Consider the following 27,336-nt stretch of genomic DNA (forward strand, 5'->3'; position numbering starts at 1 on the left):
AAACTGACATTTTTACAAAGAGACTTTTTAACCTAAAACCAACATCTTTGAAGCCATATTCCAGTTTCTGGCTTTAATTCTTTCATAAAATATCGAAACTGTTTTACAATATTTTCTCTAGCATCTAACTTATAACTTCTAGAGAAACTTGTTTTGTATACAAATGTAAAATGTTAATGAAGCATATTCTATCCAGGCTGACTTTCTAATGGTACTAGTTTTAAAGTAAGACTCTTGAGGTGGTTGCTTTGATTGAACAAGAAGAAACAGATGTTTCTCTTATTAGAGACAAAAGAAGACTGGTTTAATGAATGTTGAAAAAAAGAAAGTATTTAAAATATAGTCACAAACCAAGATGTAACATCTGTTTGAAAATGCTTCAATAAAATTACAGTGACTAGAGTTTTCAGTCTTTTGCTCAACATTTAATCCTGAGAGAAAACTCTCAGAGACTATAAAATCCGTCTTTAGGTGGTTACAGTATTCTCTGAGGTGTTACTAATATATCTCATAAGTTATCAGTTACCTATTTATGCAATAAGAAAAAATACCTCTCTATGTAGATATGCCACATACCATTATTTATATTATCTTTATAATTCCCATAAGGAAATCAATCCAATTTAATCTCACTCACTTTTACACATCAATCCAAACCATATAAATATGGTCAACTGCAATCAGAGAAAACATGTAATACGATACTTGGGTAGGCACAAAATACTTTTATTTTTTAAGTTGAAGAAATTGTCAAATGCTCCTCTGTATTGGTATAGACAGATGTCACTTTGGAATGTCTTTGCTCTGAAAGAACTTGAATGGAAGCTTTAAGTTAGAAATACACATTGGGGAGGGCCTACTGCATGACATTTTTTGTGTGTTGCTAGATATGACTCCATCACTAATTTAATATGTAGAATCTTAGAGATGGGATGAATTCTTTCCTTTCATGCACTCAGAATCTTTTGAGAAAGAAAGAGCCCAGATTAATAGATTTTATTACGTTGTCTGCACCTTAGAGTCATTTGGGGAGCTTTAAAAGTTTCACACCGAAATTTCCAAATCATTGCTGGGAAATTAAACTTTTAAATAAACAGATATATACGATGCAATCCTAGTCAGAATCTCAACACTAGTCTTTGTAGAAATAAAAATAGAAGATTCTAAAATTTATAAGGAATTTTTAAAAGCTTAAATATTCAAAATTATCAAAAAGAAGAACACAAGTAGAGGACTTATCATCTGATTTGAAGACTTGTTATAAAGTTATAGTATTCCATAAAGAAATCAGAACCGGACCCAAACATATGTGATCCATTGTTTTCTGGCAAAGGCTCTAAGGCAATTCTATGGGGAAAGAAAAGGTGATTTTGTGTTGGTTTCTTTGTTTGTTTTGTTTTGTCCAAAAACTGGTGCTGGAACAACTGGATAAATAAAGGGAAAAATGTATCTCAATTTCTCCTTTACTCAACACACAAAAATTAATTCTAGATGAATTTTAGACCCCAAAATAAAAACCTAAGTATAAAGCTTCTGAAAGATAACATAGAGTATCTTTAGGACTTTGGGGTTAACAGAGATTTCCTAGAGCAGGGGTCCCCAACCCCCAGGCCAGGACTGGTACTGGTCCGCGGCCTGTTAGAAACAGGGCTGCAACGCAGAAGGTAAGTGGCAGACGAACAAGCAAAGCTTCATCTACCACTCCCCATTGCTCGCATTACCGCCTGAACCATCCCTCCCATGCCCCGCCCCCACCCCCACCCCACCCCAGTCCGTGGAAAAATTGTCTTCCATGAAACCGGTCCTTGGTGCCAAAAATGTTGGTAACTGCTGTCCTAGAGGACATCAAAATCACTTGATAAATTGGGCTTCATCAAAATTAAAAATTTCCACTCATCATTAGACATATTAAGAAAATTCAAGGCAAGACAGAGACTAGAAGAAAATATTTGCAACATATATATCTGAACATGGAGCATACTGAAATACACTAAAAGCTCTTGTAAGTCAATAACTGGAAGACAAAAATGGGCAAAAGTCATACCACAAATAAAGGTAAATTAAATACCCATAGCCACGTGAAACATTTCTTGACATTGCTAGTCATCAGGGAAATTAAAGCCACAATGACATACAATTTTACACCACTTCAGTGGCTAAAAATTAAAAGGACTAACTAGAACCTGGATCAATGTGAACTCTCATACATTGCTGGTGGGATGCAAAATTGTACAGTCCCTTTGGAAAATTCTGATAGTTTTTAAATAAAGTTAAACATATATTAATCCTATGTCCCAACAATTTCCCTGCTAGCTATTTTCCCCCCAAAATCAAAATGCACGTTGCAAAAATATTTGTACAGGAATGTTTCAGCAGCTTTACTCATAATGGGACTAAATTGGAAATAACTGTATAACCATACAGTGTGTACTCAAACAAGAAAATGTTGCTAAGTAATAAAGAAGAATGAACTAGTGGTTTGGACATCACTGTTTTGCATGAAAGAATGTAGACACAAAAAAATAATATACTGAACGAATCCTTTTATAGGAAATTTTAGAACAGGCAGAACCAGTCTATGGTGATAGAAATCAGGACATGAGTTCCCTATGTGGGGGAGGGTGCACACGGGCATGGACTGTAAGAGGCACAAGGAAACTTTCTGAGGTAATGAAATGTTCTATATTTCGACTGGAGTGTTGGTTGCATAAGTGTATGTATTTATCAAAATCCACTGAATTGTGCTCTTAAGATCTGTGCGTTTCACAGAGTTGATTCTCATTCGTGGATTCAGTACTTGTGTATTCACCTTATTGCTAAAATTTATTTCTAACCCAAAATCAATACTGTGGTGCATTCTGGACATTCACAGACTCACGCATGAACAGACTGGTGAAAAACTGGAGTCGTTCGACTCACAAGTTCCCAACTGAGGTCAAATAAGGCATCTCTTTGCCTTCTTGTTTCAGCTCTTATCCTGAAATCAAGTGTTCTTTTCACTGTATACTTATTGCCATGTTTTTTTGCATTTTTGTGCTTTTTGTCAATTTTGCCATTTAAAGTGCTCCCCAAATGTAGTGCTGAAATGCTGTTTAGTGTTCCTAAGTGCAAGAAGGCTGTGATGTGCCTTACAAAGAGGAAATGTGTACATTAGATAAACTTCTTTCAGGTATAAGTTATAATGCTGTTGGTTGTGAGTTCAATGTTAATGAATCAATCATATGCATTAAACAAGGTAACTTTAAACAGAAATACATAAATCAAGGTTTGTATTGATGCAAATACAAAAACAAGGTTATGTATTGATGCAAATGTTGTGACCACAGGTCTCAGGAACCTAACCCTATATTTCTTGTAGGAACAATGGTTCAGTATTCACTAATTGAGTGTTTGCAATGACTATGCATAATATAACTATGACGAATAATGAAAACCAAATGTATTTTGTAATTTTTACCTCAAAAATATATAAACATTTAAAATCAGATAAAAGGAATGATATTCATTTTAAAATTCATCTAAATTTTATCCAATGCCCACTTTATACTTTGTTTATTGCATTATCAAACAATGAGAAACCCAATATAGAACATACCATTATTTGCTACTAAACAGGGGAAACCCAATGAGACTCTGTATGTTTAACTTTTGGATATCAATATTTCAGGAAGTTAAAAAACTTAAAACAACTACTCCAAGACTAAATTTTCAAGTAGAAACCTCTAAAAATTGTTTCAACCATTACTGATTCCCAGTCAAAAGCCAAAGATCATTATACTTCAAAATCTCATTCAAAGATTTATGACCATTTTAATGATGACCGTTTTCTTGAGACAATCTTCCAAAGCAAGTATCTTTAGTAGTAATATGATTATGTGAATATCATCTTCAATACATCTTATCAATCTAGGAGTCTAGTTCATGTACCAATTTTGGCATTTACATTCCTTCATTCCAGTGTTTTATCCTGTCTTGAATATAAAATGTAATATAATTGCATTAAATAAGAAGCTGTTGCTAATTTAAAAGAAGATTTTAATTCATAGGACTTCTGATTAATGTACACATATAGATAAACCCAAAGATACAGTGTGGTATAGCAGTTAAGTGTCTGGGTGTCATTCATACCTGGATTCAAATGCCAACCACACTCCTCCATTCATGTATAAATACATGTTGAGTACCTACTATTTCCCAGGCACTATGTTAGCACTGGAGATACAGAAATTAGTCTGAAATAATCTCTGCTCTAGCAAAATCTAGCTATTTTCCTGTGAGCAAGTTATTAAACCTCTCTGCAACCTGGTTTCTTCACTTACAGAAAACATAATACTATGTCAGAAATTTGTTATAAATAATCCATGAGTTATATAGGAGCCACCTTATACTATCAATAGTTAGTAGCAGTTTTTATTTTATCATTATCATTTTTGCTGTACATATACAAAGACAACTACATGTATATATAAAGAAAATAACTTTCAAAATTCTACAAAAGGAAGACATCATATTTTGTGATGTGTCTACATAGGGCAGATAAAGGCATATGAAGCAGTGGTAGCTTAAATGGATTTCAGATCATAAGCAGAGAACTTTTATAATTTTTTTCATCTTTAAGATAAAACTTATTGAAGAAAATTTGGAAAACTAATAAAGTATAATAAAGGAAAAAAGATTCATTACACCAAGAGACATTACACTTAGTATTTGATGTCCTTTACTCTAGTTTTTATCGTAACTGCAAACCATTCAGATTGCTGTGATGCTATGACTGAAGGTGAACAAGTACAAAAGGAAGCAGCAAGTGATGATCACTATCTGCTAACTTCTGATTTGTGCTGAGATTTGGCAGCCTTGTCCTTTCAGTTTAACCTTTCAGAATCTAAGGAGAATAACATGGAAATTTACCTCCACTAGCCTAAGCTCTTCTAGAGTTTTATTCTGAACTCATTTATTGATTTGCTACCATGTAATTGGCAGTTTTAGGCACCAGGATATAATGGTGAAGAAGAAAAGGTCTTGCCCTCTTGGAGCTTATATTCTTATGTGCAGAGACAGACAGTAAACAAATAATGAATAGGTTAATAGGTACAATTTCAGATGGTGATAAATGTTATAACAGAAATAAAACAGATGTTGTGATAGAGAGATTCATGGGATAAGACTAATTGACAAGGGAGAACTCTCTGAGGAGGTGACAGTGAATCTGAAACCTAAAGGATAAGAGGAGGCCAGTCATGTGATAATTTGATGCAAACGCCCTGAAGGGAGACACGCTTGGTGTACTGAAGTACCAGGCCCTAAGATGACTACAGTGGTTTGAGTATAGAGATTAAGGGGGAAGGATTGAGAAATGGGAGGAAAAAGATAGGCAATAGTGTAATAAGTTAAGGGCCTTGTAAGCTGTAATTAGAAGATTAAATGTTAAGTGTGACAGAAAACCTATGTTTTATGCAGAAAGTGGCATGATGCTATTTTAAAGATAGACACTAGCTACTGTACAGTGAATGGATTTAGGGAGGCAAGAGTGAAAGGAGGGAGACCTATTACGAAGCTCTTACAGTGGTTAGGACCAGACGACAGAGGCTTGGACAGAGGTTAACAATGAGAAAAGTGGTCAGACTTGTCATCTATTTCAGAAGTACTGTTGACAAGTCTTTTTTTATATATATAAATCTATTTATTTTTAGCTGCATTGGGTCTTTGTTGCTGCGCGCAGGCTTTCTCTCGTTGTGGCGAGCGGGGCCTACTCTTCACTGTGGTGTGTGGGCTTCTCACTGCGGTGGCTTCTCTTGTTGCAGAGCTTGGGCTCTAGGCACATGGGCTTCAGTAGTTGTGGCTCGTGGGCTCTAGAGCACAGCCTCAGTAGTTGTGGCACACGGGCTTAGCTGCTCCGCGGCATGTGGGATCTTCCCGGACCAGGGATCAAACCTGTGTCCCCTGCATTGGCAGGTGGATTCTTAACCACTGCGCCACCAGGGAAGTCCCCTGTTGACAGGTCTTACTCATTAATTGGTTATCAAAAGTTAGAGAAAGAGAAAAATGTGTGACTTAAGCAACTGAGTGGAAATCAAAGCAATTTAACTAAGTAATGGGAGACTGGGGAAGCGAGTTGTTGTTTGGTATGTCCATTAGGCATCTAAGTAGAGAAGTCGGGAGGTGGTTGTATATTTGTGTCTGGAGCCCAAGGAAGAGTTAAGGTTTGGACATAAAAATCTGATGTCATGAGCATAAATCATGGGATTGAATACAGTTACCAAGAGAGAGCTTTGAGATAGAGAAGAGAGTTTAGGTTGAGTCTTAGAATGCTCTGAACTTGAGAAGTTGGAAAGAGGATGAGGGCCCAGGAAAAGAGACTGGGAAAGAGTACCAGTAAAATAGGAAAGAAACCAGAAGAATGTGATGTTAACGAAGAGACTAACTCAAGAAAGAGGGGCTAGTTGAATCTTTTAAGTGCTTCTGAGATATGAAGTAAAACAAGGACAGGAAGTGGACATTAGATTTGGGAATATGGAGGTCGATGATAATTGGAGTGGGGTGAGCAGAATATAGCAGGTAAGGAGTAAGAATACCGAATCCTTGAGTGGTTCAGCTATACAGGAGAAGAATTTTGAGTAATGGTATATGTTGAAAATCTGAAGAAAAGTATGAATCCTGTCCTAAGAAAAATCCTTATTAGTATATATCCAAAATTTTTATGTAATGTCAGGGGTTTAGCTCTTCTTTCAGGTTAAGAACCTGGTTTATACAACCCTTCATCTTCTACTTGCATCACTGACTTTATTGGGCAATGAGAATACACTATCAATTCATTTATCCTTTTCAGATTCATTACTTTTCTTACTTTCCATTTTTTACATTTAATGGCTTATAAGTTATATTTTCTGTTCCTTAATTTGTTTTTTTAACAAATATGTCAGTTATTTATTATTAAATATTTATTATTGTTTAAATCACTGTTTTGTTTCTGTCTAAAGTAGAAAGTTATAGTTGTGAAATGATTATTATACAATTTTGGGAAAATAAGTTATCGTTACTAATATTACAATTCATTTCTTAAATCTAAATTAACTAAGTTATATTTAGTCTTTTATCTTTGTTCCACGTATGTCTCAGATAAATTGCAATATCATACAATTTTTCCCTAAAGGCACAAAATCATCCCTATTTATAGGAAATTGACATTGTCTAAATGGCAAGGACATTCAAATCAATTCCTCTTTTTCTGGGGGAATACCTATGTGAAACATTGTAAAAAATATAAAAATAAATATGATGATTCCTGGTCTCAAAAAGTTTGCCTTATTGTACCATCTAATGAGGTTTATATATCTTTACATACATTTTTATAATTGCTATGAAATGTTTCCCGATATTTTATAAACTGGAGTGAGATGGCTGAGGAAAAAGAAATGAAAGATAAATGAGGAAGGCAAAATGTAGCTGAGAAGATTTGGGGATCCAGCTAGGGATCTTTGACAAGAGGTGATCCCAAAGGTGGGCACTCCCTTGTTGTGCACAGCCTTACTGTAATATGCTGTTAAAACTGTTGACCCCCCATCTTCCCGGCTAGCATAACCCCACTCGTGAATATTAGAATGTTACAGAGTACCTTATCTCATCCATGTCCCAAAGGCACACTGTTCCTGTCCTCCTACACATAAGGGAGAAAACAGAGCTACATGACACTATCAGTCAATGACTGTTTTTCTATTCTGTCCCATCGGTATTATAGAAATGATGTAAAAAGAATATCTTAGAGAAAGAATACTAGGAACAGCATAAATGAAGATAATAATAGCAATTTAGCCCAGGTTAATTCTTGAATCCATTTTCTCATTTTTCTAAATTTTGATAATAAAACAAATTCAAAGCTTAAAATTAACAATTGTCAGAATTTAAGATTAGCTTTCTTTAAAACAGTACATATAACAAAATTCCCTCTTTTCTTCTAAATATTTTTCAAAGTCTTGGTTTTATCATAACCATAGAGAGCTGTGAACGTAAGTGGCTTTGATTAAAACAGAGCTTTTTTATACCTGTGTGTGCTGGATAACTCCAGTGAGAAAACTGTGTTTAACTTAGAGAAGTTATCCAGACATTCACAGGTTCAGAAATGCTTGAGTTCAGAGGATAATCACGAGCAGAGTCCTGGCATGGAACAGATATCTTAAAATATTATGTTCAGGTATATTTTATGATTTGAATATAAATCATTATTTTTAAATTGCATCACAAAAGGCATAATAAAACCAGTTTCTCATTTCAGATAATTCTGCATTACTCCCCTTCAACAGAACTTTGTTTTTATACTTGCCACTGAATAATTTTCACCCTTTACTCAAAGGTAGGGTCTAGTTATTGTACCTAGGTCACAAACATAGGCAAAGATTCAGTCCCTACCTTTTACAAGTAGTTGTTTCTTTGCCAACCTCTCTACTACTTGTTCTACTATGTGACTCCTAGTGTGAGAAGCAGCTTCTGTGTGTTTCAGCTCAGTATCATTTCCTCCAACTGGACTACTCAAGAGCATTGAACCATGAAGGGCATGTCTCCAGATATTTATAAACTACTCTCTCCTGCAATCTTCAAGTCAACAATCCTTTCTGAGTGTCAACTGCCTTTTGGTAGGTTTTCTCATCCTTTGTGGCAAAATGGGAGACGAAAAATGCTACAGGTAAGCACATTGAAATCACACTTGTATAAAAAATGTTTCATATATATTTAGGTTACATTTATTCCATCCATCCTTTCTTGTGGATTTTAATCTGGATAAGATAAGCATCGGATAAGATTAAAAATTAAAAATATTTTTAAAATTAATATATTATTAGAGCATAAATTTTTTAAGCCACTGATTTATTTTTTAGTGTGGTTTCATGGATTTGTATTAGGTACACAAGTTGTGTGTGTTTGTATATATGTGTGCACATATGTGTGAAATTCACTACAGGACACATAAGACAGGAGGGCAGTGTGATACACTAAAATAGAGCCAGATTAGACTTGGGATAGCATGGACACTAATATTACAATTACCTCTCTGGCCCAGAAATCTTTTATCAGTAAAATGAATGATTCATACCAGTTGATTATAAGATTCCTCTCAGCTCTAGACACTTAAAATAAGACTACAATACATTCATGTACTGCAAAGGGGAATAGAAAAACCAATGATAATGTATCAATCAAAAATGTTATGTAGAGCATATTAATAAAGCAAATACTGATATAACTGAAGTTGTATATTTTGGTCTATAAATCTGTACCTGTCCTGCTGGCTGACTCTAAGCATTAAACACAATGGTCATGGACCACTCAAAGTACATGGAAGAGACTTTGCCTGAGATGAAAAGAGAAGAACCCACACTGAAAAGACAGACAGTCATTTGAATTTTGTACTACAGTGGACAGAAGATAAGGCCACAGATAGCTTCATGGAAACATGAGAGTAAATTGATGGCAGACCAACTTGGAGGGTGGATCCAGCACTGTAGAAGGAATTAAGATCTTTCACTGTTTCAATTCTGAAAGAGAATTCTTTGCCATTTCTGTGATTTAACGTAAGAGGTAGAGTCCCAGAAAATACTGGCAAATTGAAAATAGAAGTAAGGCTTTTAGCAAGAGCATCTGTCCTTTACTGCAGAAATTCTCTGGAATACTAATAAAGGATTAGAAAGATGTCACACAGCAGAATCCCACACAGGGTGTTACCTGAGGGAATCTGTGGTAGATTAGATGCCTTACAGTGCTAAAATTCTATATAAACATTTATCATTTTCTTATTAACAAGACCTATCCTATATAAAGATAACATTAGAAATATCTATACATGGATTTTTTTCTGTACCATATAGCACAATCCTGTTTTTTAGTAGTTATTTATTGAACATTGTTTAGCATTGGTTGCTAGATGGGCAACCCTCTAGTTAAAATCAATTACTGACTTTAGAAGCAATCTGGAGTGTTGGTAATGGTCTGTCTCTTGATCTAAGTGAAGATTACATAGATGTGTCCAATTTTTCAAAAACTTCATTAAGCTGTACATTCATGATATGTGCATTTTCTATATGAATAATATATTTCAATAAAAATAAAGCAAGATAAGAGTCTATGTGATGTATAACCTAATTGAAATAAGTAAAATTGTAGACAATATTGAGGTCACTATTATCTTTAGAGTCATGAGATAAATGTATACAGAAACCATCAAAAATTATGAAGTATGTGCACAGTTGTCGAATATTAAAACAATAGTAATTTAGAAAATCTGATAGCTATTAATGTCATTAATTTAACATGAATTGTAATGTAAAAGAAAAATAAAGATTATTGGGGGACTACAACCAGGTAAAGACTTCATAAAAATTCTGAGGTGGACTTCAAGGCACTTTCAAGGGCTTTTAACTGTGATGTCATTTTTCACATTATGTCTAATTTCATTTCTAAACTTAAGGGCTTTCCTGTCTTTGATTAACTTATCAACCATGATTATGGCCCTTTTATGTCTCACAGATACAGGTAATGCAAACTGCTTTCACTCATAAGAGATGAAAAAAAGCCCTCTGATATAAAAATATTCACTTTCTTTATGTTTGCTTTCTCTCTAAATTTTATAGCGTCTACCACTTTCCCTTTTAAATTTTCACTTTTAGGCTTTGTTTGTTTCCATTTTTTTTGAGTTCACTATCTCTGTATCTTAGACTTAAAGGTAAAATAAAATGGCTCAAATATTCTAACGCTCAGATCTCATGAGCTCACCATTGTCACAGTTCACTTAGTTTGAGATCTGTCACAATCTTGTTTCTGCTCTCAAATACCTGAGAGAGAAAAATTTCATCAGAAACTATGGCTCACAATAGCAGTGATTCTCCATGAGAGGCCAAGCCTTCGCGGTTTAAATTTGAAAAAGCATACATGACTTGAGAAAAACAAAATCATGTGGCTGGTAATTAATTTATATAGATTATACTGTTTATACATAGAGTATCCACAGAACATACTATATTCATATTACATACCATAAACACAAAGCACACTTCTAAGACTAATAGCTAAAGCCAGTGTACCCTTTGTAGGTAGCTCAGTCCCTAGTAATTGTACTAAGTATTCACACCTGCTAACAAACCCCCACAGCAAAGCCACCATCTCTGAAAAACGAGGAGGAATAAGAAGACAGACTTCAGGGAGAAGGTGGAATCTGATAAGTAGCTCTTGGTCTGAAGTCGACTTTAGCCTCTAACCTCTCTCCTTTTGGAAGAAGGGGTTCTTTCCCTCCTTCAACAGAGATTTCACAGGAGGATATCTCTGCCCCCAGGTTTAGAGGGTGGCGAGCTCCAATAGCCAGTAGCCTACCTGCCCATGATATCAACCAGAGTCAAGAGAGGGGACTCTCGGTCAATTCACTGAGAACCAATTCTCTAAAAGTGATCAAAAATAATCACCCAAAGAATCAAATCATGAACAACTAATTCCCTAAATTCATCAAACTTACAAATTTATCAGGGAACTGTGTTAAGGAATATTCTTCTAGAATATATTCTGTGAATATGAATATATTCTTCTCATGAATATATTCATGAATATATGTCTTAAGTAGGTTCAATAAATGTGAATATATTAGTAGGATTTTAAGAGTTATTCAATTTATCAGAGGCTTAGGGTCACAGGTTCAGGGTTTTAATGAATATTCATTAAGAATATATTCACGAGGAATATACTTATGAACTAAATCATGCCATGAATATAGTGAAAGAGGATACAGTCAGTGAATTCTCTCATTCACTCACTCAATATTATGGTATAGGTAATGCCCTAGACATTAGGCTTATATCAAAATCAAAGCTCCTGACCTCATAGAGCATAGATTAATACATCTATTGCCTTTAAAGAAGATTAGTCTGTAAAATAAGTTTTTCACAAATACATTTTGTAAATTTTGTGAATTCACCTGCTTCCAAAGAAGATAATCATTAAGTGATGTTGGGGACTCCTACATCACATGCTTATGATTTATTATAAAAATTTTGCACCAGAAGTTCATAATATTGGTCTTTATCAGCCTTTATTTATTATGAACTTTGAAGAAAGTTACATGTGGACATTATAAAACAAATAACTAGTCATTCTGTGGATAACCAGAGCTACTCCCCACTTTGAAAATGAACAAATGAGTAAATCAAGACTCAAAGAGTGAGAGTCCTGCCAGTATCAAGCAATAAGTTGCAAAGTTGGAAATAAGACCCAGGGTTGTGGATTTCAAGTCAAAGATTTTTTTCCACTTTCCAGAGTTGCACTTATTATCAGTATTACAACTTTGCATTTTCCAAAATGGTAGCTGGGCTTAACACTGGTTATTAACTCAAATTTCTAAAGTAACAGCAGACACATTGCTATATTTAAAACAGATAGCCAACGAGGACCTACTGTATAGCACAGGGACCTCTGCTCAACAAGCTGTAATAACCTAAATGGGAAAAGAATTTGAAGAATAGATACATGTATACGGACAACTGAATCACTTTGCCGACACCTATACAACATTGTTTTAAAAAAAAAAAAGATATCTTACTTTTTGTTTCATTAGACTTGTATTTCCCAGCAGCATTTTTTTAAGCAAATTATGGTACACATATAATACACCTGAGCAATTTCTATGTTAAAGCGTGAAAATAAGGTTAATGTGAGTATAACAGTTATGGTTACTAACTCTTGTTTTTAAGCAATGAATAGCTTCATTCAGTAACACATGAGTCTTTTTTGTGTTAGCTTCCTGAGAAAGAGAACAATGAAGCTGCTTGTGTTAAGCTCTGTGTGGCTTTTAAAAGAGAAAATGTTCTTTCCCAAAGGGCACTACAAAAAAAAAAAAACTAAGCCGAACATTGTTATTCTGTGAGAAAGACATCACAACAAAATGAAACTCTTGGCATTTTAGTGGCCCCGTTTGCATTTTACTGAGCACGACCTCCACCGTGGTCGCTGGAAGACACGCCTGAATATGAGGCAGATCTGCTGGAGGCTGTCTTACCTCTGTTTTTGTCTCTGAACTGAGCAAAGGCACAAAAGGGCTTCTGTCATTGTTTTCCCGTGCCCAAGTCAGTTGTGTATTTCTTACCAACGAGTTCTCAAAAAGAACTCGAACAAACAGGAATTGGACACTGGGCCCTCTTTTTGCTATTGATTTTGTCTGTTTATAAACAGAGGTTTTTTCAACGTTGGCCATGTCTCGGCTCAAACAAAAACGTATGGTTACAGGGGTCATAGTTTCCAATCAGCTCTGTTCAATGGAAAAACAATCAAACACTATTTACATCGTTTAAAAAAAGGGAATGGAGGGCTTCCCTGGTGGCGCAGTGGTTGAGAGTCTGCCTGCTGATGCAGGGGACACGGGTTCGTGCCCCGGTCCGGGCCCGTGAGCGATGGCCGCTGAGCCTGCGCGTCCGGAGCCTGTGCTCCGCAACGGGAAAGGCCGCAACAGTGAGAGGCCAGCGTACCACAAAAAAAAAAAAAAAAAAAAAGGGAGGGGGAATGATCACTTTGTTTCTGTGTGGCGTTGAATTAGTTCATCGTGCTACACAGATATTAAGAACAAATCCTATCCCTTTACTCAGGCGGTGCCTGCACCTGTGAGGACAGACCTCTTTCCAACACCTTCTAAATATTAACATATTCCACTCTGACTAATAAAGCTTAGTAATAACGTCACCGCTGGAAGGACGGCGTCATCAATGATTTCATTCTTACAGCATTTAAACTGGCGAATTCCCAGGATGGTCTGGTGATGCGGGGAACCCATGGAAAGCTTGTCACCGGCGAAGCCCGTTAACAATTCTCGGGAAATAAAAATAGAATCTGGGTAATCAGATAAAGCCTAACCTTTTTTTCTCTTTTCCTTTACGCTTGGTCTAGTTTCTTTCGCTCACAGGGGCCACGAGCAGGGGCCTCACACCCCGGCACTTCTGAACGCAGTTCCTGGTGAAAAATGGCTGCTGCCCTCCCCTCAGCTCTGCGGGCCGTGCGCAGAAGCTCTCAAGATGGCCGCGGCAGCGGGTCTGCACAGAGACGCCACACCCAGCCCTGGGAGCTGGGTCAGTGAGCAGCCCGCCCCGCCTACCCCGGAAAACTCGGCCCCTTCCCCTGCGGACAAGATTAAAGCAGCCCCGCCCACAGCCTGGCGGGTGGGGGAGAGCATGTGCTCTTAGAGCACAGCTACCAAACTCAGGCTCGTTTTATTGGTGCAGCAACATGGGGCAGGAGGATCCTTGTTGACTTTGGAAGGTCATTAACAAGCTGACCAGGATTATAAATGAGTAGTGTGTGGTATGAGGGTGGTTCTTCTCGGGACGGGTCTACATAACAACACTAGGAGCCCAATTAGCATGAGTTTTCTTTTTAATTAGGCACTGTATAATCAAAACTATAATTTAGCCCCTATTATGTTACGACAATGATGTATTAAGAAGGTAGAATAAGTCTCTCCCTCAGGGAAGTTAGATGCTAGATGAAAATGTGTTCTATATGATTATTATAACCTATTGGCATAAACGTAAAGAATAGTGACAATGAAACTTTCAGGATCTGGTGCCTAATTTTATCAAATATTTACTGATGTCTACTATGTGAAAGGCATTCATTTTCATCAAGATTTATCTTCTCTGGTTTGAGTCGATGTTTTAGGAATGAATGACAGTCTCACCTTCAGCTGTTCAAGAAGTTAAATCGTGATCTACTTTTTCCTTTGAAAAGATAATTTTTAATTGAATCATATTTTTAAATATTCATCCTGTGCAGAACTTTTTAATGCATTATCTGAAATTCAAGTATATCTATCACTAATAAATTTATGTACATTATAACATGTTGAAATGTAGATAAGTATTACATATTTGGCATAATATTATAAAGGTTCAGAGTGATTAAATTTGGAGTTAGTTATTTAATCATCTTCATTATAATTCTTATTTCAAGTATATATTTTTGGATGTGTCTAGCAAGCTATGTATAATGATCTGTATTCAAGATAGAAGCTAATTTATATTTATTGAATCTTACAGTAAAAAAATGTAAGCTCCATTCTGTTAGAAGTGCAAGGTTATAAAATCCTATAGATGCAAAATTATAAATTTCACTTATTCATAATTTTAGAATCATTTTTAAGGTAATTGTGCAAGTTTTATTACTTAACACCTTATGAAAAGATTGAAATACTTTTAAAGGATTAATTATAAAACAAAATTTTATTGCTATATTATGGAGAAAATCATCATGCTTTTATTAATTTTCAGTAGGAATGTTTCATTTTCCTTTATAAAAATGAAAATTTCATTCAATATAAAATGGTATAAAATATTGTTTTTCATTTCAGTCATTGAATCACTTGATTTTATACCTACCGAGGTCATGGTTGAGAGAAATGGTAACTTTTTTCTCCTACATTTGTAAGGAGGTGAATGATTAAGGAGGAAATAAGAATGATGCTGCCTCCAAGAAAACATGAATATTTTACTCATTCAACAGATATATGATTTTTCTGTAGTTACAAATTCTGTTGAATGTAGGGGATAGGGACTATTTGGAACATTATCCTCGACTTTAGAGATACTTACTTTTGGAGGGTACATGTGTGTAAATTAAGTAAATATTGCTTAGTGCTAAAATAAAGAACTGACAATTAACTTTGGAATGGATGGCTTACTTTCTCTTTTTTTTTCTTTGTTTAATGTTCAATTTATTAAACTCATGAATCTAATACCCCAAACTGAAAATGAATTTTTTCTTGGGGCCTTTAAATATTGATTACAGATTTATTAAGCGTGTCATTTTAAAAAGTTTAAACTAACTGTAATTATATATTTAGAACAGCTGATCCTTTTAAACACTTTGAAACCATAATTCGCAAACATATAAAACAAAGGCTACAGAACTTATTGTTATAGTTTCACTTAAATTTACTCTAAAGCATCAATATCATAGGTTTAATGTCTTTCTTATTTCTCTTCTTGTTTTTCTATATTTGTTTTTAGATACCCTCAGAGTTTCAGCATTATTAATTTTATTCCTTTCCTTGGGTCATAAAATTCTTAGCAGATCCTGAAGAAAAGATTACCTTATCAGAACTGCCTAGATTGCAGAACTTTGGTTTATTGACTGACTAATTCTTGATCATACTTGTTTCTCTCAAGGTGATTCTAACCCAAACCACCTTTCTATATTAAGCTTTTCTATAAAAGCTTAACTATAAAATTAACTATAATTTTCTATAGTTAAATTACACCTGTTAATGCCAGTGCGACTATTTCAGGCCTTATCTTATGCGTAGGGTTTTAATTTTGCAACCTAGTATTTATGTCTGACTTTTTCAAAACAAAAATATCACTTGGCCATTGTTATACATAACCTATTATCTTGTCATAATCAAGTATTGATTTTTGTGTCTTAGCTTTATAAAGTTACACTTCCCTTATTAGCATTGAGATTTAATCTCTTAGGGGTTGAGAGATTCAGTCTGTGTAGTTAAGTGTTCCTCTGTAGGTCATCTGGCAAACACTGTGGAACCCCCTTTCAGGTTGGTTATTGTGGGTGCCCACCCAAACGGAATAGTCCTTCCTGTTCTTGGCATCTACATTTTCTGGGGCTATTTGACTTACAGTGTCCAGTGTTTATTCTTAACAGATAAAGCAGACATACGACTGTGCTTTATAAACATACAAGATTCATAGAAGAAATATCAAACCCTCTTAAATATTAAAATCAATAAAAAATAAACATCTATTATAGTCACTACTTTCTATTACAGTAATCTTTCGGGCAGGCTTCATAATAACGTTTCTATTTTGAGTCATTTTGAATTCATGGTCTTTCACTAAACTCATCTTGTAAACCATGATGATGATTATGATGGTGATGGTGGTGGTGATGATGATGGTGACGGTGCTTTTGATGCTCAAGTTGTAACTTCATCCTAAGAGATGCATCTTTTTTTAAATAGGCAAGAGTAAACTATAGTGTTTAAGGATGCACATTTGGGTGATAAAAACAAAAAAACAAAAAACAAGAAAGTCATTATTATAAAAGTGAGGCTATGAAGAAGGGGAAGGGGGTGTGATCAGAATGAAGCTCGTGGAAGGAGCTTATGGAATAGGTGGCAAAGTTCTATTTTTTGACCTGGGTAAATATTTGATTTGTGTGCGTGTTATATCTGCTCTATTTGTATAATAGTAATTTTATTTAAAAATCTGTCACCGTATGGTCACTGGGGGGCCCTTTATGTTGACTCCTTTATCCTTTATACACTGCCCCTAAAAAATATGGAACGCTTCACGAATTTGCGTGTCATCCTTGCGCAGGGGCCATGCTAATCTTCTCTGTATCGTTCCAACTTTAGTATATGTGCTGCCGAAGCGAGCACTGGCTTACTTTCTTTTGAGGGCATTAGGGAGAAGTTTCATGAAAACTTCATGGAAGAGTTTCTATTATTGGAAATGGATGGTAAGGCTACTTGAAATGAAGGGATTGTTAAGAATAAAGGAATGGAAGTTTAGCAGGTTATTTGTTTGCATGATTTCTGCCCCTTCCTGAGCTCCTTGAACACATAAATGAATATATATATATATATATATATATATATATATATATATATATATATATATATTCATGAATCCCCAGAGCTAAAATGCTCACTGTATGTTTGCTGAATGGATAAATGGACTACGTGTCCTTCAGTAAGAGCCCTTCGCATGCAGGAGATATGACAAGAGGTACTCGTTGAAGACAACTCATGAAGGACTCTGAATTTCAAGTTAAGAAGTTTGAACTTCATTCAGAAGTTTATGAAGTGAAGAAGTGGCATAATTAGAGATTTCTTGAGAAGGTAAATCTAGCAGCTACGGACTGCAAGTAAAACAGAGACTTGTTACAACATCCCCACAATAAAGATGTTTATCATGTGCGTGTGCAAATTTTTAAGATAAATTTATATTAATTATACTTAGAAACATGAATTATCTCCCCTCAAAACCAAAAATCAGAGGGAGGCAACTCAGAAGCTCAAATAGGATTAAGCTAGAACTGTTTTATTCCCATTTCGATACTCCATTCCATGATTTATTTCTGAAAAATTAAACTCATCCAGTCTTATCCTTGCCTCAGTAATGTTATGGGCCTTCTCTTTTTTGTCCCCATCTAGCTTTTGCCGCTTTTCTGAATTGCTCTAACGTTCGCCAAGGCTTATTATTGTATATCTCTGAACTCTCCTGCTATGACTATATAAATTGCAATCTGATTTTGAGACAGTCTTAAGTGTTCCTATTTATATTTCAGCTACTCATGCATAAACTTGATTACGAATTATGTGTACATAGCCATAGTTAGTGAATCCTCAAAACATACTGCAAGCACATAGTATTTCACTCACAGGAACAACAGAATACTGGCTATCATGGGTGTTTTATGAAGATATATTATTGAACCACAAAAAAAATCACGAGATGAATGGTAACAGCACTTGCGCTTCATCCCTGAAGGCACTGTGGCGCTGTCAGTTAAACACTGGTGAGCACAACTTAGTTCTGAATTCTAACTGCATTATTGTCGCCACTGGCAACTACCTATTATAGGATAAGTGGGTTCTTCCCAGGAAGCCCACAGGGCTAAACTGCATTGCACATTCTGTTCTTATGTATAGCATCTGCGCTTCATTCATTTTTTTTTTCTTTGTCAATTGAACTCAGCATTAGAAAGAGTGTTTGCTTATAAACCAAATGCATATATAAAAGTATATCAATGCAAAGAAAACCCCAACATAGACATTAATATTGCAAATCTGTTCTCAAAACACTAGAATAGCTTATGAACTCCCAAACACATTTATATTTTAGTGAAATGCTATGTCGTTACCGTAGAAAACAGTGCTTCAATCTAATGAGTATACAGAGAAAAATTGTATCTATATTAAGACCATTTTTCTCTAATGTGAGTTCCAATATTGGCAGCAAATTTGTGTTTTCATTTGTTTGTTTTTGGAGGCTACGGTCTCTGGAACATAGCTGTGACAATGGTTGCTTCTCTTAAATCAATTTACTCTATGCCAGGGATAAAGAAGAGTTATTTAATTCAACTTACAAACATTTCATTGGTCTTAATTGGGCTTAGAAATGTGTACTTGGGTTACAGTTCTGTTTAAAAGATGTTGCTCCTCGGGCTTCCCTGGTGGGGCAGTGGTTGAGAGTCCGCCTGCCGATGCAGGGGACACGAGTTCGTGCCCCGGTCCGGGAAGATCCCACATGCCGCGGAGCGGCTGGGCCCGTGAGCCATGGCCGCTGAGCTTGCGTGTCTGGAGCCTGTGCTCCGCAATGGGAGAGACCACAAGAGTGAGAGGCCCGTGTACCGCAAAAAAAAAAAAAAGTGTATATATATATATATATATATATATATATATATATATATATATAGTCACCCAATTCATAGATCATACAGAACAAAATGAATAAAAACACCCTCTTGTGGTGTCTGCCCTTCTCATCTATGGGACAGGAGGAGCCAGAAAAAAATTTCTGTTAAAGAAGAAGGCGTCTAACAGACCTGTAAATACAAGCTTGCATTTACATGATTTTGAGTACCAGTATAACTGAGCTTTCTGGGCTACGTAAGGAATCGTTATTTTTCTCAGACTCTGGAAAGACTGGTCCTGTTGTTATGAAAAACCCTTGAAATAAGAGTCACTTAAGAGTTTACTCTGAAAAACAGTGATAAATATCCATGATGGAAATGCTAAGTTAAGACAAGGAGATGCCTAAACCCAAAATGTTCTGTTAATTGGAAATGAGTGTCTTCGGGGGGAAAAATGCGTAGAGAGGCTTGTGTTTGTCACTGTGTCTGTCTAATACTACCCCCTTCCAAAACAGACTTCACCCCGAGTTCGCGCTGAGGGGCGGCCATAGACGGCCATGTTTATACCTCATGAGCTTGCATCGCGGCAGATAGACCAAAAGGCCGCCACTTCTGCATCTGGCAAATAGGGCCACCATGATGTAGAGCCTGAAGAAGGCACCGGTCACATTTTTTTCTACTTAAATGATCTCCCTGGAGTTAGGCATTCCTCAGCCCAGGCTGCCCATTGACAGTACCCTGCTGAAAATAGATTACCAAAAATGATTTTGCACATAAAGCTTCCCCATGTCAAAGATTCTTGGAATCTAACCAGATTCAAAGAGACCGCTTACCCGAGGCATCCCAGCTGAAAGAAGCAGACATAAAACCTGTAATACATACATTTGAGCCTTTTACAGGAGTAGCCTGTGAATCACAAGTGCTGCAATCACCAGGTCATTTGTGTGAAATGCAAACTCTCAGCCTGTACCCTGAGAGGTTCTAATTCCCGAGGTCTACGGTGAGGCCTGTGGGTCATGATGAACAGCCGGGGCTGAGATCCATTGCTGGAGCGGTGCCATCCCATAGAAACATAAAGCAAGCCGCAAGACAAGGCACATTTGCAAGTTTAGATTTTCTGGTAGCCACACTTAATAAAAGGATAAACTGGTGCTTAATTTTAACAATATATTTAATTTAACACAATATATCCAAAACACTCTTTTAACATGCAATGAATATGAAAAAGTTACTAGTGAGATATACTGCACTTTTTTTTTTCATAGGAAGTCTTTGAGTTTTTCAAGCACTCCATAGACACACGTGGCCAGCACTAACATACTGGATAGTGCAGACAGAGAAGGAAGTTGGGATTTTCTGCTTTCATTAAAGCTATTGTGATTCCTAAACCAGCCCCAGGCTTGAGTTACCAGAGGCTACATTGGTCTTTGTTATTCTTCCCTCTTAACCCCAAGGCCTGAAACTCCACATCCCTCATCCCTACCACTTTTACCTACTAAATTCCTATCTGTCGTTAAATTTCAGCTCAAATAGAACTTCCTCTTGCTTGGTTGCCCTAGCCCCTCTCATCCCCCAACCTGACACCACGAAAAGCAAAATAAACATAGCAAACAAGAATGTTATTATCTATTACAGTTATCAACTGAAAAAACTGCACAATGTGAGTTAAGTTTATTGGGGGCAAAATGAGGACTATAGCCTGGGATGCAGCATCTCAGAAAGCTCTGAGAAACCACTCTGGAGAGATGACGAAACTGCAACAGACAGAAGTTGTGTCTTGCTCAAGCTCAAATAACTGGTGGTGGAACTGGATGTATTTGAACCTCTTAGTGCTGTATTAACAGCAGAGATTCTGAAGTCAAATAGCACTGACAGTTACTCATGTGTGTGACCTTGGGCAAAAAGCTTAATCTCATGGTGACTGTTTGTAAATGAATTTTTCTCCCTCCTAGGAAATAAAATATTATGCCTGTTTTCTAAAATTAAATAAATCAAGATGCTCGAAACATTAAAAAAAAAAAGAATGTAAACAAAACCCTGGGTACCTAGTTTCATGTTTCCTTGTTATATACTCTCAGAACACCGTGTATCTTTCATAACACTGTCACGGTTGGCTATACATTTATTCCTGTGGTTGATAATTATTGACTGACTCCTTCTCCCTGAGGGATGGTACTGTATCTGTATCTTGCAGAGGATGTATATTCAAAATAATTATGTTGACTAGGCAAAGGAATTCCTAGTTCTTGAATTGAGCCTTGGAAGATTCATAGACACACACACACACACACACACACACACACACACACACACACAGGATATTTCTTTTCCAAACCTTAAGGGCCAGAGGGAAATTGAATGTGAGGCTCACTGAGCTCACTTATGGGACCACCATGAGACTGGACATTGCTAGGAGTTTTCTTCTACGGAGGGAAGCCAGGTAACATTCATTTCTGGTAAATTGCCTCACGAGATCTCAGAAAATAAGGGACCTGAGCCTTGAAGGGTCTAGTAATTTGTTGTGAGTTTTTTCTCATTCTAAATAAAGATTCTACCTTATACTTAATTTTGTTTTTGTAATTCGATATTCCTTTTTTGTAAAGAGTTCCCCCAGCTCCAAATTGTATGACGCTTCATGTTCCACAAAGCCTGGATCTACCCCTGCAGAGAACATAAAAGCTTTAATCCTTTGATCATTTTGTATATGAGGAAAAAACTCAATCCTTTTCCAAAAATTTGGATTCTAATGCTTTGTATTGTAATGACTTTTCTTATCAAAGTGAAGGGTCAGCACCAAGGAGGCTACATACAGGTTAATGGTGCCAGATTTCAGGGGAGAGTGAAGGGGTGTGTGCATGGGGAGGGGTGCATCCCACTGCTTCTGACACAGCCCTAAATACCATTCTGTGAAGACCAGAAAGACCACAGGGCTGACACCAGATTTTCCTTGGGCAAATTGTACTCTCCTTCATTAGGTTAACTTCCCTAGTTAGAACTGAAGATTGGGGGGCTAGGGAAATGAAGATTTGTATAATCGGAAACATATTCAGCAAATACAAAATTTAGGGGAGTACTATCAAAAATTAAGTGCAGCTTGCATGGTATTCACTCATTCACACAATAACTGAATTCCTATGAAATACAAACAGTATTGTAAGTGCTGGAGGTATAATAGGAGGCGAATGGATCCCGTCCCTGCCCTCAGCAAGTCTAGAGTCAGAGAAAGTATCACCATTATAGGAGTTCAGAACAACAACAAAATGATAACCCTGGTTGGTGTGGTTAGGTAAGGCTTTATACAGAGGGTAAATCTTGAAATATATTTGCAAGGAGAGGAAAAATGTGTACAGTAAACATGAAAGGAAACAAGATCCTAGGGGAGGACATCACCATCAGAATTAAAATAATAAAATAATCTTACCATTTTCTCTATCATTCATTGTGTGTCATCCAATGATACCAAATAATAGGACATCATTAATAATATTTCTATCACCTTTATTGTTATCTTTTCAACAAATGTCCATGCTTTTTTTAAAAACTTTATTTGTTGCAATTTTTGAAGTATTACAGGAATATGTAATGTTCCTAGACTTAATAAATATAATTTTTATAGCAGGAATAGGCTTAGCAATGTAAAAACATGCTGCCTGGACTACCATAACGCACACATTTATTCTAAATAAACTTCATCTCTTCTCCTCTTGGCCTGATTACCAGGAACCTGGGATTGAGATGAGCAGGAAAGTCAGGAGGCCATAGAAAATCTGCTGTTGAAAGTGAAGCTAAAGTAGAGATGAGTTTGATGTGTAGCCTTGCATGCCCCTATTAATCCTCACTGTTGTCACTTTAATTTCGAATCATCTCTTCTTTTTACCATTTAACCATCATGCTATCCTAGACTGCTAAATAGCTTTTGCTGGAGAAAATGAAATACTATTCTCTAATCTTTAGAGATGTAACACAGGAATACACAACAAACAAAACCGATAAGTTAAAAACTTAATAAAGAACTAAAGTTAGAAACTGAATTTTGCTTATGATAAATGACTCAATAAAAGAGAGTAAAAAAACAACTGCTATAACTACTCCCAGACCCCCAGTTCTGCCATAAAAATAATAATTAAATCCAACAATAGGCTCAAAATCCCATTTTATTCATGGTAATAATAGATAGGGTTTTTAAATCATTTTTATGAAAGCACAAATTTCTCAGTGAATAGAACGCTGCAGAATTGCTCTTAGGCTGCAGAAGTATCCTAGCAGGACTGTGTTCTTTGTAGTACTGGTCTCAGAGTACTCAGATACTTGGAGCTCGTGCAGCATGGAGATGGTTACCTATCAAAGACCCCAGTGCTGTTTCACCTGCCCGGGTCCCTGAGGACGATACATCATGCAGGAAAATGACTAAATCAGGCCTCTATAACTTTTTTGCACAATTGAAAATTTTAAAAAGGTGGCCTTACTGGTCTCATAACTTGGTCAATTGAAAACACATTTGTGAACACTAGAAAGTAGTGACCCTTATTCTGGGTGTTCAAAGCCCTGCTTGGCAGGGGCTCAATTTCAACTCTCGCTTACCCCTTACCAGAGAGTTCTTGTGCAGTGAATTACCTGTGCAACTGTAAGGGTGAACTCAGTCTCAATTGCCTAAGAGATGGTGCCCTTTCTATAAGCCAAAGACATGTCTCCTCAGAAGTTTATTGTACTTTGCAGAATTCTCGATAAATGATCACCTTCTTTCTATCTAGAATTTGAAACCTCTGTCTAGAAAATGCAGAGTTTCTTTATTTTTCTGGATTTCAAGATGTCTCAGAACTGCTTAGGAGCAATGGCATAATCAAGCAGGGGGATGTTGTTGAATCTATAGCTCTGTTGAGGTTCTGATGCTCTAACACGTCCTGCTTCAGGCTGCCATGCGATTGTGATTGGCATTTTTGCGATTCCTGCCGTAAGGTTTCTTACAGCTGTAAGGGTTCTGTGCAACTGCTCCAGGCTGGCCGCTTTGGAAGTTCCCCAGGTATAAGTCTGGTGGTCTGACCTGTGCTGGTGGAAACCAGTGAGTGATGGCTGCTCTTGCCGTGGCTCATCCACGCCTGTTTGGCACTCCTTATCCACCATCCCTCAACTTCTTAAAATGTTTTCCCTCCCCACTTTAAACTGTGGGATCTTTTTTCCCCCTCCCTACCTCATCCTATCATTCTACCCAACTTTGTCATGGAGGAGAATGGACCAAAAAAACCCCCCAAAATCCTCATTTACGCAAAGTATTTGTATTTCAAAAGTTGCTTAAAAATACTTCCTACAATAAATATCTAGTTGTAAACGTCCATGCTTCTTTGGGCAAACAGTTTTGGATGAGAGTGTGCTTTTCCTAAGAGCCTCATATAACAATACGAAAGCAAGAGAAGATTCAGGCTCTGCCCTAGGTCTCTCTTATTTTGTGTCATCATCTTACATGTCTCTACTTCCTCTGCTTCTATTTTCCTTAACTTTAGCCTTTTAAAAAATAGAGTAGGTTCACCCCACCTCTGTCTGTCCCTGTCATATAAATGTCAACCAAATAAAGCAAATTCATTGCTTATATCTATAAAGCTTCCCAGGTTGGAATCCAGAGGCCTCACTGACCTCTGGGATCAAGCAAACCATTTCTCTTTGGGTCATGGGTGCCTCAGGTTTGCCAGATGCTATGTCTCCAAAGACTCAAACAAATACACACACTCTCTCTCCCTTGTATGTCTTACTTGCAAATTGTTTTTTCATTTTATTCAAAGTGATTCCCCAAAGAATGAAATAGATTTTAGATTGTTTTTTAGGGGGATAGAGAAATGAGAGAGGTCATTTAAATATCAAAGTATCCGTATGTATGACTCAAGCTAAATTGAAGGAACTGTGTGTATGGTTTCTATACTTTAACAGCATGAGGACCCTTAGCCTAATTCACTCCTTCTGGGTACAGCACCCTCAGAGTGAAGGAAATAAAAAGATATTGGAAAAAACATACCATAATGTCACTCTAACACTATTTAATACTATGTATAAGTCAAAATATTTCAGGCAAATCTTTGACCTGGTCCAAAGAAAGGTAGTAGATAAATTATAGTGGAATCCTGGCATGTTCCTGTAGTTAAGTTTGTTTTTTCTTTAAGGAGGAACAATGCTTACTTATACCAGTGGTTAAAAATAGATAATTTTTGATTTAAACTATTACTTGTTAGCAGACTTCACAGACTCCCAGATAATTGCTATAGTCAGAAGCTACTTTTTATATTTATATATATATATATTTTATATTTATAATTTAACTAATTGCAATATTCAGGTCCATTTCCTAAGTGTTTGTTCCTCTGAGGACACCGTCTGTAGAAAGTTACTGCCTATATTAGTTTGCTGGGGCTGCCATAACAAAATCCACAAGCTTAAACAATAAAAATTAATTTTCTCAAAGTTGTGGAGGCTAGAAGTCCAAGACCAACTTTGGTTTTTTCTCAGGCCTCTCTCCTTGACTTGCAGATGGCTGCCCCCGGGGCTGTGTCCTCACACCATCTTCCCTTTGTTTGTCTATGTCCTAATCTCTTCTTATAAGGACACCAGTCATATTGGATTAGGGCCACCCTGAAATCCCCATTTTAATTTAAATCAATTACCTCTTTAAAGACTCTATAGCTCCAAACACTGTCACATTCTGCGGTACTAGGGGTTAGGATTTCAATATACAAATTTGGGGGGGACACAATTCAGCCAAAACACTGTCTTATACTTAGTTCCTTTCTAATGCTTAAGGTTCTATTTTCAGTCATTCCCCAATCTTCTCTCCAAATGAAATCAGTGCAGTTTTTTAAACATTTCAAACTGAGTCATAAGATTCTTAACATACTCCACATTCACTATCACTACCGTCCTCTGATTTTAGCTTAAGTCTTACACATTCTTTTTGGATCGTGGTCCTTAAGAACAGTCTGCATTTTATAATAAAATACTATTATCTTTTCTTTGTAACGTTTGCTTGGCTCCTAACACAGTGCCTTGCTCATATCAAGCACTCAAAAATCTTTCAATAGGATGAGTAGAAGAAATTTTATTATTATACATGGCTGCAATAATAAGTGTTATAATCCTGACTCATGTCCAGCTTATGGTTAATTATGACTCTCAAATCATCTCCTGCTTTGCCAGCAAGTAACTAATCATTTTTATTTGAACAGATGCTTACCCATCTAGTGGTTCATCAAAACCTTTCAAAACCACCGTTACAAAATTCTAGGTAACTGAGGTTTTCAAACTTGAAGATTTAAAGCAATTGGTTCTCATCATACCCTACATTTTTTTTTTTTTTTTTTTTGTGGTACACGGGCCTCTCATTGCTGTGGCCTCTCCCGTTGCGGAGCACAGGCTCCGGACGCGCAGGCTCAGCAGCCATGGCTCACGGGCCCAGCCGCTCCGCGGCACGTGGGATCCTCCCGGACCGGGGCACGAACCCGTGTCCCCTGCATTGGCAGGCGGACTCTCAACCACTGCGACACCAGGAAAGCCCCATACCCTACATTTTTAATATTAGCCTCAGCTAACCATTTTTGCATCACTGAATATTTATGAATTACTTTTCCATTTTTTTCCCTAATATAATTTTAAAACACCACTTGAACATCATTAGTGCTGAAAGGTCACTTCTCTGACCTACAGATCAAAAAATGCAATAGGAGAAACTGTTCTGGGTGACAGTAAGACTTTTGTTTCTATCCCCTTACCACTTGACAAGAGCCAATATGGAGAAATTTCTTCTCTAGAGCTTCAAAATATCGGGACCAGCCCTAGCTGCACAACGTAAGTGTGGAGACTTTTAGAAATGCAGAAATCCAAGAATTGTCTTAGACCTTTTGAATCAGAATGCCTGGGGGTAGAGAGAGTATGTTTGAAGCTGAAATGGCAGTTTCCATGCACAGTCAGAGC

General features: G+C 36.6%; 1 protein-coding gene and 1 non-coding gene across 2 annotated transcripts in view; both read right to left on the bottom strand.

The window, feature by feature from the left end:
• CNTNAP2 (contactin associated protein 2) overlaps nt 1–27,336 on the bottom strand; it is a 2,098,245-nt gene that overhangs the window by 1,025,525 nt on the left and 1,045,384 nt on the right. The window lies entirely within an intron of this gene.
• LOC116759920 lies at nt 17,301–17,407 on the bottom strand. The gene has a single exon (XR_004351584.1). It is a non-coding gene; the product is annotated as a U6 spliceosomal RNA (small nuclear RNA).

The sequence above is a fragment of the Phocoena sinus genome, chromosome 9 (genome assembly GCF_008692025.1).
Source record: "Phocoena sinus isolate mPhoSin1 chromosome 9, mPhoSin1.pri, whole genome shotgun sequence".
NCBI classification, from domain to species: Eukaryota; Metazoa; Chordata; class Mammalia; order Artiodactyla; family Phocoenidae; genus Phocoena; species Phocoena sinus.